This window comes from Neolamprologus brichardi, chromosome 19 (assembly GCF_056152115.1).
Source record: "Neolamprologus brichardi isolate AB-2024 chromosome 19, ASM5615211v1, whole genome shotgun sequence".
Lineage (NCBI taxonomy): Eukaryota > Metazoa > Chordata > Actinopteri > Cichliformes > Cichlidae > Neolamprologus > Neolamprologus brichardi.
Window position 1 is genome coordinate 6,785,546 of NC_142122.1, and position 14,284 is coordinate 6,799,829.

General features: G+C 37.8%; 1 protein-coding gene across 2 annotated transcripts in view; it reads right to left on the minus strand.

Moving 5' to 3' along the window:
- Positions 1-14,284, minus strand: part of LOC102785515 (leucine-rich repeat and fibronectin type-III domain-containing protein 2) — a 134,697-nt gene that overhangs the window by 51,979 nt on the left and 68,434 nt on the right. For both annotated transcript variants that reach the window (XM_006799385.2, XM_087833038.1), the window contains one exon: positions 9,827-9,945. The gene's annotated coding sequence lies outside the window, so the exon portion shown is untranslated. The remainder of the gene's footprint in view (positions 1-9,826; positions 9,946-14,284) is intronic.

The following is a 14,284-nucleotide window of genomic DNA, read 5'->3' on the forward strand; positions in this document are numbered from 1 at the left end:
CAGCAATAAATGCAAGATGGATGCTGCCCGGAGGCTTAATGTGCAGTATCAAACAGCAAATAGACACATAACATTATAACTATCCCTGCAACTCAAAGAGGAATATCAGAGTCCAAAAGAAAACACTTTAGCTCCAACGTAGGTGAATACCGTGTGTGCTAAAGGCCAGCTTTATAGTATAAAAAGTAACGTTGATAGAAGCTCACAGAGAGTCTGTAATAAGCAGCATGAGTGCAATCCAAGCAATTTTTCCTTCACCACCAAAATGAAGTGAGAGTAGCTGCCTTTTCCCATGTTATCTGGTCCTGCAGCTGACAGAGACATCAAAATCCTGACACACATACTATATTGCACATGGCAAATTCATGTCATCTGCACATGCTGCCAAAGATGAAAGCTAGAAGTCTGGTACAAGGCATGTGGGAATAGATGTACAGTAATGAGAGCCTAGGGGCCTGACTTAATGAGCAGGATTAGTGAATCGTGATAGCGCTCTTGTGTGCAGCTTTAAGAGGGGCGATGAGTCGGGTAGTGGTGAGAACTGGACAGCTGAAGGAGTAGCGGTTTGTCAGGTAGAGGACGGGCTCACCTCAGCTACCAGGAAACTCTGAGACCAACAGAATAGGCCAGATTGTATAAGCTGACAAGTGCAATCAATAGATCGCAAGTTGATATTAACTTGCTATCGTCTTTTTGATTTCCTGCTGGGATGGGACAGAATAGGAAGGCCATTCCCAGGTTCAGCAAATTTGCCATTTCTTTTCCTGGCTGCAAATTTTCAAGGTTGATTCTATATAGACATTGTGACCTTAGAGCACTTTAAAGTTTTAAGTTAATTTTAAGTTAAATTCAAATGAAAAGAGGCACTTTGATACTTCACTGTTACCTGCACACGGGTAAACACGCGAAAAAAGGTTTTTGCTGAAAAAGAATATATGATTTATTTCTTTTCATGTTTTATAAAGGTTCTACATTAGCCATATTAGAAACAAGATGTATATTAATAAAAAAAAATTGTTTTAGGTTATAGTTCCTGTAATATGAGGTGTTTTTTATTATAGAATTATAACTCTGAGTATTGTTAATGGGTTAAGAAATTACAAGCATGATAACTAACCATCAGTTTCTGATCTAATGTGTGATTGGTAAAAATACTGCTCTTACATGTTGAATATCTGCTTAATAATTGACCCTCAGATTAGAAAATGTCACAATGAAGGTCACATAAGCTTACATGGGATACAGGTAGAAGCTTTGTAAAGTAGGCAAAACCTACAGGGTTACTTGATGAACTATAGTAGGGTCATATGGCTCTGTTCCCATACTTAATGCAGGATTTCTGAGAAGATTTAGTCATTCAAAGTATTCAAAGTGTCTTAAGCAGACATTATAGCCTGAGCCAACCTGAATGACCTACTAAAAGAAAACATATAGCATTGACTTTAGATCGTATAGAAATAAATATTTTGCCCTTCATTTTGGTTTAATAACTTTCATAGCTTTAGGGGGGAAAATGTATATTTTATCTTAAAACACCAGGTTTACTGTTTTAAAGCAAAATGTTGTGATATTATTCAACAATCATGTACAATGTTGGATCAAAGTGGGAAACAGTCTGCAACAAACCTTTATAGTATTTGTGGCTCATGAGCTACTTCTCATTTCGTCATATTTTACTTCCAAGGAGACTTTCTTTTAATTTATTAACAGTTAGTTTTGAGCAATATCTCTCCAGGCTTTCTGAAGGTTTTTCAAAGATTTCTTTGGACAATGGCTGCTTTCTCACTCATTTTCAATACCTGACTATTTTCATTTTTTGCTTGTTCGTTTATTTTATTAAGCCGCTCACCAGTGTGTCCTGCGAGCCATTCAAGCATAATACAGAAAGGGGAAATTCAAAGGATCAAACAGTCAATGTATATTTGCACATATTCAAACAAACTCTGCTCCTATTACCAATTTTCCTGGCAAAATATGAAGAAATGAGTGGTGACTCTGGATTTTTGCACAGTACCATATATAACACCATGCCTGCAGCTTTCCCTTTGTTCCTGGCGACATCTCTAGAGTCAAAAGGGGGGCTGACACAATGAACCTAATATATGGGTCATAATATGCTCATTGTACAAGCACCTTGCACAGGTGCTGTACCAAAAATTGAAGTAAAGCCAAAGGTCAGACAAAAGGTTCACACAAACTTCACAAGTAGCTCCTTAAAAATGTGAACTTAACAAAAATCATTGTCAGGAATTTTCCAATAAAATTTCAAAGGAGAGCACAAACAATAAACAGAAACAGAACAGCCATCACTCAGGTGGTGGTGATTTGTTTGATTGAGAGCCAGTGTATTCTCAGGCTGGGCCAAACACACCAAAGCTGTCTAATACTGCTGTGAACAGGCCTCTGTGGAAATGTCAAAAGATGAAAAACACATAAAATATCAGACAAATATATATCTTTCCAAAAGAATATTTGAATGCTGGACCAAATAAAGAAAATAAAGAGCAGGATACATCAAGACAAACTCCTGGGATAGACAATAAAATTCATTTTCAAAGCGAAGCTGACAAGATGACAATGCCTGACAGATATCTGTTAGATTGAAACATTGCTCTGATAAATTAAATTTGCTGGCATCTATGAGTGCATTGTGTGTCAAACACTATACTTAACACATAAATGCATCCACAGTCTACTGTACAACACTCGGTTGTCTGCCTAAGCTCATGTTATGATTAAAGATAATGGACCGGGGATGGTGGGGGTGGAGAGGTGTTAGCTCCCATCTGATAACACATTTGCAGACCAGCACTCAGTCTTTGAGAATCACTATTCGAGGTAACATTCTTAATAGCAATGTTGCAAACTCTATTTCTCAGAGGAATTCAAACTATTGGCTATTAGATTTGCCAGCTTGAAATTAATTTTGCAGTATGCCTGTAATATTCTACGAAAGCAATGTTTTTACTGTAAAAATTACAAAGCAGCGTGATCTATAGTGAAACATTTCAAAAACTGAAGTGTAATGGTATGTTATAGAAGTATAATTATGTTATAAAATTATTTTTAACAGGTTCAATCTGCATGTTGAAAAATCTACGTACCAAAGATTTAGTTCCTTTGCTTTGTTTTTTAGTTTTCTAGAATAACACAGTTCAGCTATCCTTTGTACTGGACAGTTACCAAAATGCTTAACTATTTAACATTTTAACAACTACCCCGAGAATGACCTCTAGCTTGACCTAACCAGTTGCTAACATTGCCCTCAGCCACATAAACACCAGAAACCACACCACACAACATATAACTATTAAACCACATCTAAATTAATCATTTGAAGTTACTGCTCAATGATGCCACTAGTCTCTGTGCTTCTCCAGAGTCTCCAATCTCCTGGATTTTCCGCAATATCACTCTACAGTTTAAATCCTTTACATTGAATTTATGATAAATAGCGGGATGTGATGCTTGTCTTGATTTTGCTCAGATGAGTTATGGGGTAGCCTCAAGCAAGAGAGTGTGACTCGAGACTAATGTACCTCAGGACAATGCTGTATTATACTATAAGAGTGTATAGAAACTTCCTGGTAATATTGATTTGCCTCAAAGGCATTTACAATATTCAGCTAGAGTCACAATAAACGGTACATTAAGCAAAATTCTGTTTTTTTCAGGAACATATTATAGTGCAGTTTAATACTCTAAGGGTGCTAAAAATAACTTGTTTTGAAACTTAAAACAAAGCACCCTTATAAACAGTTATTCTTAATAATTCTAAATTCTAGTCATAATACATGATGAAGTCTTAAAATGATGGTTTATTTTATTGTTTTAAATTTCACTTTTATATTTTGATATAGGGTATATATAGATAAATAGATATTGGGAAGGGTATTTTTAGGTTTTAAATAAGGCTAGCTTACTCTGTATATTGCATTTCCCATTTCTCTGAAGAAATTACAGAAGGTATGTCACTGGAGGACAATATGCTGTCTTAAGTGAATGAATATTTCTCCATGTGTCACCATATGGCTAGCTCTAGAACTAGTATCTCAGATAAACAGCTCTTCTTTTCTGTCTTCCCTGTCCCTTCACTCTGGCCAGCTGCAGCAGATAGATGCCTCCTTGAGTCTAGCTATAGGGGAGGTTTCATTCCACTAAAAGGGAGTTCTTCATCCCCACTGTTGCCGAATGCTTGTTCATAGAGGACTGCTGGACTTCAATATTCAACACTATAAAACATACCTTACTGATCTGAGCTATATTAACTGAGCTGAACTGAAAAGAAGCCCAGTCAGCAACCACAGACTGTCCAAAAGCTAAACCTAAAAATAAAACAACACACGCCACATTTTAGAATGAGAAGAGGAATATAGGTCTGCCAAGTAAAGCCATTTACTTGGCAGACCTATTTGGATCAACTTTCTGACTCTCTCAACACTAATTCTGGTCTCTTAGGTAAATACTGTGGATATAATTAGGTAAGCTTTGTCTAGGTTCACAGTTCAGCTTATTGGACTTGCTATAATTAGACTCCTGGAAAGAGCTTTATCTAAGACAGTGAGCTTTACGGATGATGGTTTACATTTCAGTGGAAGAGCAGAACAGTATAAATAGGACTGCCAGTTTTTCCTAAAGCTTCTGCCCAACTTCAGTAGCACTGTTTTGTGCTTCACCTTTTGTGGTGAGGCCATCTGATGCACCACACCACCTTTTTTCTTTTTATTGTCTAAAAAAATTGTTTTAGTTGATCTGTCTTGTTACTCTATACTGTACAGTAAGTATGAAGCAATTTGGAGGCAAAAAAACAAACAACCTAGCAAAAAAAAAAAAAAAAAACTTACAGAAACACCAAACATGTCCATGACGGTCTTATAGAAATCAGCTCAGTTCTTCTGTTATGCCTGTGGTATGGTGCCTCCTTACCTGAACTCTTTATCTGTTTTCTCCCCCCGAAAGCTAAATTGAAACAAGCACGGATTAACTCAATGTCATGGTAGCTTTGTCCCTGGGATAATGGGGGACAATGAGCTCTGCGGTGACAGCAGTAAATGATGCCAATTTTCTCCCAGAAAGAGAAAATGATAGAACAAGAATGGAGGGGAAGAGTTTGGGGAGATAGCTTAAGACTCTAATCCAACTTTGTAAATCAGAACGCTTGGGGGCTTTGCCGAGTGTTTTTCCTGTAGAAGTGATTCATATCATCAAATCATTGCAATGTAAGCAGTACAAATGCTGGCTGAGGGCTTGTGACAGGATGGTTTTTAGAAGACTGGGTAAATGTCACATTTTGGAGAAAAGAAAATTTGACATTTTTCTTAAGGGAATGAAAAGGTTCAGTTTTCTCCTATTGGTAGCAGTGAACACTATGCATTATAATTCTCTATACTGTGAACTTCTGTTCCAAAACTGTTCATATGTTTGGCTACCTTTGGCCTTTGTTACTCACTGACAGACGACCCTTATCTGTAGCTAGCGCATCAAGGCTTCAATTGACTAGATAAAGGAATCCTTCTGACTTATTTGTGCAAAGCAAGCAGTATTTGATAGAATGTCAGTATTTGAAGCCTTGGTATGGAAACGCTTTAATGTATGACAGCTAATCGTTTTAGGCTAGTTCATTTAAATAGTGTATTTATGCTTGCTTTACTTTTATTACATTCCACAGAAAACCAAGTCAGCTGTATGTTTGTTCATTTTTCCTTCTATAAAATGGAGGATAGTTCTTATCTATTATACAGTGTTTTTTCCTTTTCATTTCTGGCTGCCCAGTACAACCTTTTAACATCTGAAGATATTATTATTTTTTTAATATTGAAGTTACATTAAAGCTGTGTTTATTTCTGTTATTACTGCCAGTTACATTTCTGACTGGTGAAGCTCCTGTATAGTCTCATACCTTTTGACATATTGCTCAGCCTTTTCAACATCATAGGAAATAATCTCTAAGAAAGATATTGGGTGACTGACTTATCGGGAAAATAGAGCTGCACACATATGCTCTGTGTTTTTAAGTTAGCAACCACAATCTGCACATGGTCAATCCCTGACAGATGCCTGATAGCAGTTCAACATCCACACAGGGCTGACCTGGGAAGAGCTCCGCATGGACTCAGCAGGGGGATTTATATGATTTCTATCTCTGGGGTCTAAAAAGACATGATAACCTATTGATCTTAAACATCATGAGAAATGAAAAGAAGATTAACTGAAATGCTATGGATTATATAAAAAAAACCCTCACAAAATATACACTGAGCACCAGAGAGAGAGAATTATACCTAGATTCAACAATCGCTTCATTATGAGCAGTCATCCCATACTAGGTCAGGCCTGCCTTTGCTCTGAAAATAGCTTTCATTCCTTGGAGTCGTGGAGTCTGATGTTTTGGAAACCTCCCTTTAAGATTATGTGATGCTAACTATTCATGCTTATTTAAAAAAGGGAGAGTGCTTCACATTCATGCTGCCGAGCTACCATTTTACCACATTCAAATTCAGACCTGCCAACTGGTGAGGTCCCTGACATCCACTGAACTGAAACCTGTCTAAAATTACTTTTGATTTATGATATGTTTTATTATCATGGTGGATGTTGTGAATGAAAGAAGGGTCCGGCAAAGGCTAAGGTGCAATGTGCTTTCTGTGCACTCGTCACAATTGTGGTTATTTGGGTCACGGTATCCTTTCTACCCCACTTAATCTGGCCACTCTCCTCTGAACTTATTCATCAACAAGGAGCTGCAATCTGCAGACCAGCTGTTTGCTATGGGATCCCCACCATTCTGATAAAACTGAAAAAAGCCCCCAAAAACCATTTCACACGCACACATACGACATTCCCCCTCCATCACATCATATACCATACATGATTCTGATCTGTATGCATAAAATTTCAGGCATTTCATTCTTGCCACAAGATTGGTGATTGGATTAATACCTGAATATTCAGGCAAAAAGGTATTACTTTTTAGTGTTCAGTAAGCACACTTCAGCTGCATTAAACAAAACAGCAACAACAGCATATCCCCATCCATTAGTCTATTTCTTGTCTTTCTTTTTGTCTCAGTATAATTCTTTTTTCACCATCATAACCTTTCTAATGGTTCTGCCTTTAAGAGTTGGCAAATTCTTCCCGCAAAAGTGAATAGGGCAGCAGATTAAATATCTAACCTGTGTCCTCCTGTCACAGGAGTAATAAGAAGAGAAATGAGAAGAGAAATGGAACCCGGGACCTCGTTCATCTATCTGAAAAATACATCACACACATTTGAGGCACAATGTGTTACAGCTACACAAGAAACAAAAGCGCAAAAGCCACCTAGCAAATCTACCCTTTACATATACAGAAGTAACCAGGTTACTCTTACAAATCAGGAGAAATTGAACAAACACTATATGTTACTGCAGTAGGTTAGTGTTTACTGCCTCTCCCTCGTCAAGCTTGTTTTCAAACTGTGGCTTACTTTAAGCAGGATATGTGCTGCTTCCTGATTCATTGAGCATGTGGTGGAGTGCCCTGTACTGCGAATACACTGTTTTCCTTTACAAACGTCTAAATATTGGAGTAAGAGATTTAGTACTACATGACCCCTGCACCCTAGCAGTGCAGCGTGGGGAAGCAAGTCACCTGATAATTTGTTTTGTGAGCTCCAGCTACTACAATATTCACTGCTCTTTGTGGATTTAGCCAACTGAGATCAACAAGATATAAGCAGATGGTACGTGAGCTATATGGCTGATTTCCAACCTGTCGCCACTAAAGCTAGTATAAAGCTACAAATTCAGTCAGTAAATCTAATCAACACCACAAACCTTAAAAATAAATCAGTGCAACCAGTCCAAGACCTGCTATGGATGTGGATTGGTCAACACTTACTGCCCTGAAAACCAAGCACCCCAGCACCAAAGGTTTCTTGTCACCTACAGTGGAAATACACCCATCCATAATGAGTGAGAAGAAATTCAAAGAGTCTCCAGACATCTTTGGCAATGAAAAAAAAGAAAGGAACTAGGAGACATCATGTCAAACAGCCAAGAATTACAGCTGTCATTGATGAGCTAGCTGATGAGCTAAAAAAAAAAAGTGAATATTTACTGTCAAAGAAAATTATTCAGATTGCTTCAACAGCCAGACAGAAGAATGTGTGAATCTGTGATTGACAGAAAAGATAAACAAATATGGATTTCAGCAGATATGGTTTTACTTTTATGAGTTCAGTTAAATTCAATTTAATGATATAGGCCAAATTAACAACAACAATTCCCTCAAGGCACTTTATATTGTAAGCTAAAGACCTTACAATACTAGAAAGAAACCCAGACAATCACTCAATTCCCTTTTAACAAGAAGAAAACCATCGGTAAAAGCAGGCAAAGAGAGGGGCAGCAAGCTGATTTAATTGGTTGAGTGAGTGAAAAGAGAAGAGAACAGAGAGACGGGGCAAAATACAGACCGTGGCATAGACAGACAGAGTTTAATAATTACTAATGATTAAATGCAGTAGTGCTTAAACACACGAGGAGTGAAACTGGGAGCTGGTTCCATAGTAGAGGGGCTCTATCTCCCATTCTATGTTTGGATACCTTAGCAACCATAAGTAAGACTGCAGTCTAAGAGCAAAGTGGTCTGTTAAGATACTGTGAGGATAAGATGTTTTAAGATAAGATGTGGGGCCTGATTCTTCAGGACCTTGTACGTGAGGAAAGATTTAAATTGGAATCTCAATTAAACATGGAGACAATGAAGTGAAGCTAATATGGGAGAAATATACTTGCTCTTTCTAGTCCCTGTCAGTACCCTCACTGCAGCATTCGGGATCAACCGAAGGCTTTTCGAGGAGCTTATAGCCCAACTTAATAATAATGACTTACAATAGTCCAACCTAGAATTAATAAATACATGAACTAGTTTGCAATGGAAGCTTTGCATGTAATCATTAGCTAATATTCATGTCTGGCTCTCTTCCACAGTATGCCTTTTGTCCTGGGATCGTGTGATTGTTGGCATTTTCTCTATATTATTCTAGGGTCTTTACCTTACAATATAAAACAGCTTGAGGTGGTTGTTATTATGATTTGGTGCGATATAAATACAATTGAATTGACAGGTCAATGAAGGTCATCATGTGGTATTTAGTGCCAATTTAGCCTCTACATAAATTCCATCCTTATAGAACCACAAGTCTGGTGTTTTAAGACTGCATTTGTGCATGGACACATACACAGTGTAACTGTGAAACTGTTAGGAGTCGCTCACATAGTCATTTCTATAAGATGAGCTAAAGGGGTCTTGATATTATTATTGCTTTGGCACATTGGAGTGTTGGAGTGTTTAACATGGCAAAATGATGCACAAAATGAAAGTTTTTTTTTTTTGTTGTTGTTTTCTTTTCCACTCCATTTTTTGTTGAAACTAAAACATTGAAGCACCCCAGAAACTCTATCATCAATTGCACCTCCTGGGAAAATCAAAGCTCAGTTAACATTCTGTTTAAAGTATTTTCAAAGTGGCTGAAATGGTGGAAAATATGAATACCTGAAGAAATTCTGCCTATATAAAAAAAGAAAAATGTTGGAAGAGGCTACGAGGGAGATTAATAGAAACTGAATGCAAAGCAAAAGTGAACCTCAAAGAAGGATTAATTTGATGCAGAGCTCTGAGAGTTGGCAGGGTTCAAAAGTAAGTTTTTGTTGGCAACGTGTGGTAGTGGTGGGGAAATGTTCTCTTCCTACTTTAAGTACAGAACTTAAGTAAACTAACAAGTTAGACTCTACCACTATAGCTTGAATGACTATACTTTCTTGTGCATTATATTTGTACTCACAGTAAAAGCATCTGTTGTGTGGTCAGGTCAGGTATCCAAACTCATATTGATTCATCTTTATTCATACAACCACTCTTCTATGTGGTTCTCAATCACATCTGTTGAGTCTGTTAGGTGACCTAAAACAGAAGGTGCACAACAAAAAACCCCACTGTTAGAAAAAGGCAGTTATGTTCATCTGGTCATACTTAAAACAACAACAGTAAAATAATAAAAATGCTGAATTAAGCAACAGTTTTGGTATCTGGTTCCAAAAGCACACCGTTATATTCAAAGTGCACTTTAGAGTGTAGGAGGGGCAGAAAAAAAGAAAAAAAACCACTTTTTGCTTTCCGATTTGATGATTACATCACTCAAAGTGGGTTTTTTCAGTCTTTACAGTTAAGGGGAAACATATAAAGATGTATCTAAAAAGGTCAAACAGAGGCTGACTCAGGTCCAAGATGTTTTCAGACAAGGTTTCGGAGGAGTCCTCCCTGACCAAATCTTTTAGCTTCATAAAGGGAGGAAATGTGAATGGTGGAATAATACAGCTCTTAATAAATCTCCTCATTAAAATTCTATGACCATGTCATAGCACATGTCCTCCCAGAGCCCACTGCAGCTTCTCATCCTAATGAGAGCAGATAAAAGCACCGAAAGTGAGGGAGAGAAAGGTAGACACAAGCCGGTTTCAGAGTGTTTATTTTGGCAAAAACTGTGTGTTCTGGCTTCAGGCTGCGTCAGGTGAGGTGCACGAACAAAAAGCAATTTTGAAGTCCCGTTACAATTTCTACTGTTCTTGTAGAATAATGTGTTTCTGCAAAAACAAGGCTCCTCTAAAGATCTGCATCTGTCAAGCACCCGTCTTTGCCAAATCAGACGGTTGGGGGTAGAACAGTAAATGACACAAAATCTCACTGGATGAACCAGAAGGAGCCGCAGTCTTATGGCAGCGGACAAGACACACCAAATTAAATAGTGTCCCTTCGATACTGGATAATAAGCACTGTGTCGCAGTAGTCGAGCATAACAAAAAAGCAGATGGCTTGATCTCTGAAAATAGCCATTCTTTGCAGTATCTCCATTAAAAGCTGCCAGTAGCTCCAGAGATGTGAAGCTTCTTTAAATGGTTTGCTCACATAAAATTATGGAAAACAAATATATTCTCAATTCAGTGTAGCCATGTTGATACTTTTTAATCTGTTAGTCTAGTCTCCAAATGAACAGAAGTGAAAGTATTTTTATTAGAAACCAGAAATGGATACCCTAGACAATCTGCAGAGTACACAGTCTGCAGTTTTATGATCATTCTTAGCAGGATTCTTTGTCAGTGTCACTCAAGCTAATGGCTCATTGTGCTGCAATGTAAAACTATTACACATGTACCAATAGTAAATTAATTGTTTTGGCTTGATTCAAATGAATAAAGATACTTTGATATATCTACAAACACTGTCAATATGGGAAAAGATGAAATAAAGTTGGATTTCAAGATCTAAGACGTCACCCGGTGCTCAGAATGGGGACACTGAAGTGGGGTCCTCATCCTTGGCACATATAAACAGAGCGCAACTGATTAAATTTCTTCACCTCTATGTCATGGTCCATCTAGACTGCGGACACTGTTTCTGACACATTTTCACATCAAGTTTTTCAAATGATCACTTTTTCAGTGCTGTAGGGATGATACATGTCCCCACTCACTCTAACGGTGAGGCAATTTCTGCCTAAATCCTAAATAATCTGGGACTCCATAAATTCAGATCATCTGTGTTCCATTCAATCATAAACTATGATCTATTTAATGATAACTCATTTTAAGCCAATATGCTTTTTAAGAAAACTCATTGATAGGCATTGCAATTTTGGAATCTTTCTCCATGCACAGTGTCTGAATGTTGACTTAAGAATACTGAAACTCTTTCAGAAAATGTTGGGGTTTCTTTCCGGATTGTAGACACAGACTGAGAGTAATCAGGTGAGATTTGTATTTCCAAACATCACCAAACCTGCACACAAACCCATCAATATGTTCTCCATAATGTTTGGTGCATAGCTGCATGGATTTTCTCAGCACATCTGTCATTGTAGATTTGACACCACTGTTATGAGTGAGTGGTGCAAAAGCTCATTTTAAATGCGATTTGTGCATCTCAAGTGTCCACAGTGAGACACGTCTGAACAAATCCAATTGTAATCACATTTCAAACCACCTAACCACCAAACGTGGTTTGGATCAAATGTGCAAAATGTGATTTCATGTTGCTTTTTAGTGTATAGGCCTTTCTAAAATCAATCTGGATACAATCTTGATTTGTCCAAAGTAAGAAAGGCCTAAGTAATCATTTCCACCTTTATGCAATCATTGTTTATTCCAGTAACTGGAATCTGCCACACAGTGGAAATAGTTGTATTGAATTCAGCAAACAAGTACACAAGAACACACACAACAATAATTGTTGTAACGTGTATCTTATAGCAATTAAGAAGTTTATACACTTAAGCACAGGTAAATGTCAATTTCTCACTTTTTTCCTACTAGCTGGAAATTAATGTTTGAGACAACATTTGCCATGCAAAATATAAATTAACCTTTCAAGCTAACTAATCAATGACCACAACCGTATTGTTTATTAGGAAACAACAAATTTATGGGAATGTTAAGCCTTTAGAGGAATGTCCTTTAGAGGCAAAGTGTTATGTTGTTGTGTCAAGTGAGTTCTGCCTCTGTCACGGTGACAGGCAGCAGCATATCCTCCCAAAATCCCATTGACAAGCTCTTTCTGCAATGAGAGATGTTACTAAGCCACAGAGATTTCCTGACTCCCTTGGTTGAAGCGGTTAGGTGTTGCCAAGTACACCTCTGCTTTCATTCTGGCAAAACAATATACTTAATGAGATTCCAGAGCCTGCAAGCAGTGTTCTCCGTCTCTGCGTAAACCCACCTACGGCAGCCCAAGTGCCCACACTGGCTCGTGGTGGGCTTAACATTGTTCAAGTGCAAACAGGCATGGAGTTGTAAAAGTTCAACTGGAATTCAGACAGTTACAATTTCATGCTGTATAATTGAGGCGCTGCTGTTGGCATACATGTGGCGTAGGTCATCAACAGCTGTCACTCTGGATTATGGTTGATGTAAGAGAGTGAAACATGGCACACTGGAAAAAAAATAATATTCTTTTCCTTACTTTTTCTTTTTATTTCTCAGCACCTAAAAATTGCTAGAGTGGTACAATACCTCTGCTGTGGTGGTCACTTCCTTCATATAAAACAAGCTGGATGCAAGCAAATAAATATCAGATGCATTAGGAAAGGCAAGAGCTCATCCTGAGAACATCTGATTCAAAATTACTTCAGTCATTATGCATAATCATTTATGCAAAATGATCAAAATGGATGGATAATACTATATTAAGAAATAAGAAATACTAAATAATATTCAAGAAATTACTTGAATAAAGAGTGTTCACTGTCAACCACAGATGTGTATCCACATCACAAATCTGCTTGTACAAGCCAACATTTGAGGAGAGAGGAAGTCCTGGAAGTTTCTATCGACCTTGTTTTGTCTTTTACAAAACAAGGTCAAGCATATGCACATCTACGTGCATTCTCCTTATTCCTGATGTATTGACCTTTCAAATCACACCCAATCTCTTTCTGCAAAGAGGCTTGTCATCAAAGCGTTGCAGATAAGCTCAGTATTCCATGACTTTACCTCTCTGAAAGAATTTGCACATGACACCTGAGCTGCAAATGAGGTCTCTCATAGATGTGAAGTCAAAAAGAATGCCACACACGTCCCTCTGCCCTGCTGTTGGCATCGTTTTGATCCAAGCGCTGGGAGAAGGGCAGGGGTGGATGGCGGGGTTGTACCTATGAATGCTAATAAATTGTGTCTTCAAAGACATAACACTCCTCTAAAGTCACCTTAAACTCTTATACGAACAATATGTGTAGACTCAAAAGTAGGCCTGAAGATTATTTTCCATTACGGAAAGTTATTTTTACTTTACGGCAGACAGTCCTGAAAAAAAAACAACAAAAAACAAATCCTTTCATTCAACTAAATCATGAAAACATGAGAGATGTATGGTAGAGTTGAGAAGGAGTGAACCTTTAGAAAAAGTTACCAAACAAACATTTTGCAATGCTTTGCTACCTCTCAACTTCATACACTCATATCCCAGCACGCAAGCTAGCACATTGTCTCACCCATTTAAACAGCTATTTTGTCTTTGCCAGCACCCCAACTGTGCCATACATTATTAATAATATGCATCACTTGCCTCACTTCTTTCATACTGTATGGGCATGCGTTCAGTCTTACATTACATTAAATAAGCTCTCTGAACCTCCTCTTCATTGAACCTACTGTGGTTTTACAACACTGTAGGCTCAGTGCAGGGGAGGTTAGCTTGACCTGCTGTTGGTTCTATCTTTAGCTTTGCAGCACACAGCTTGTGGTTTGCCACA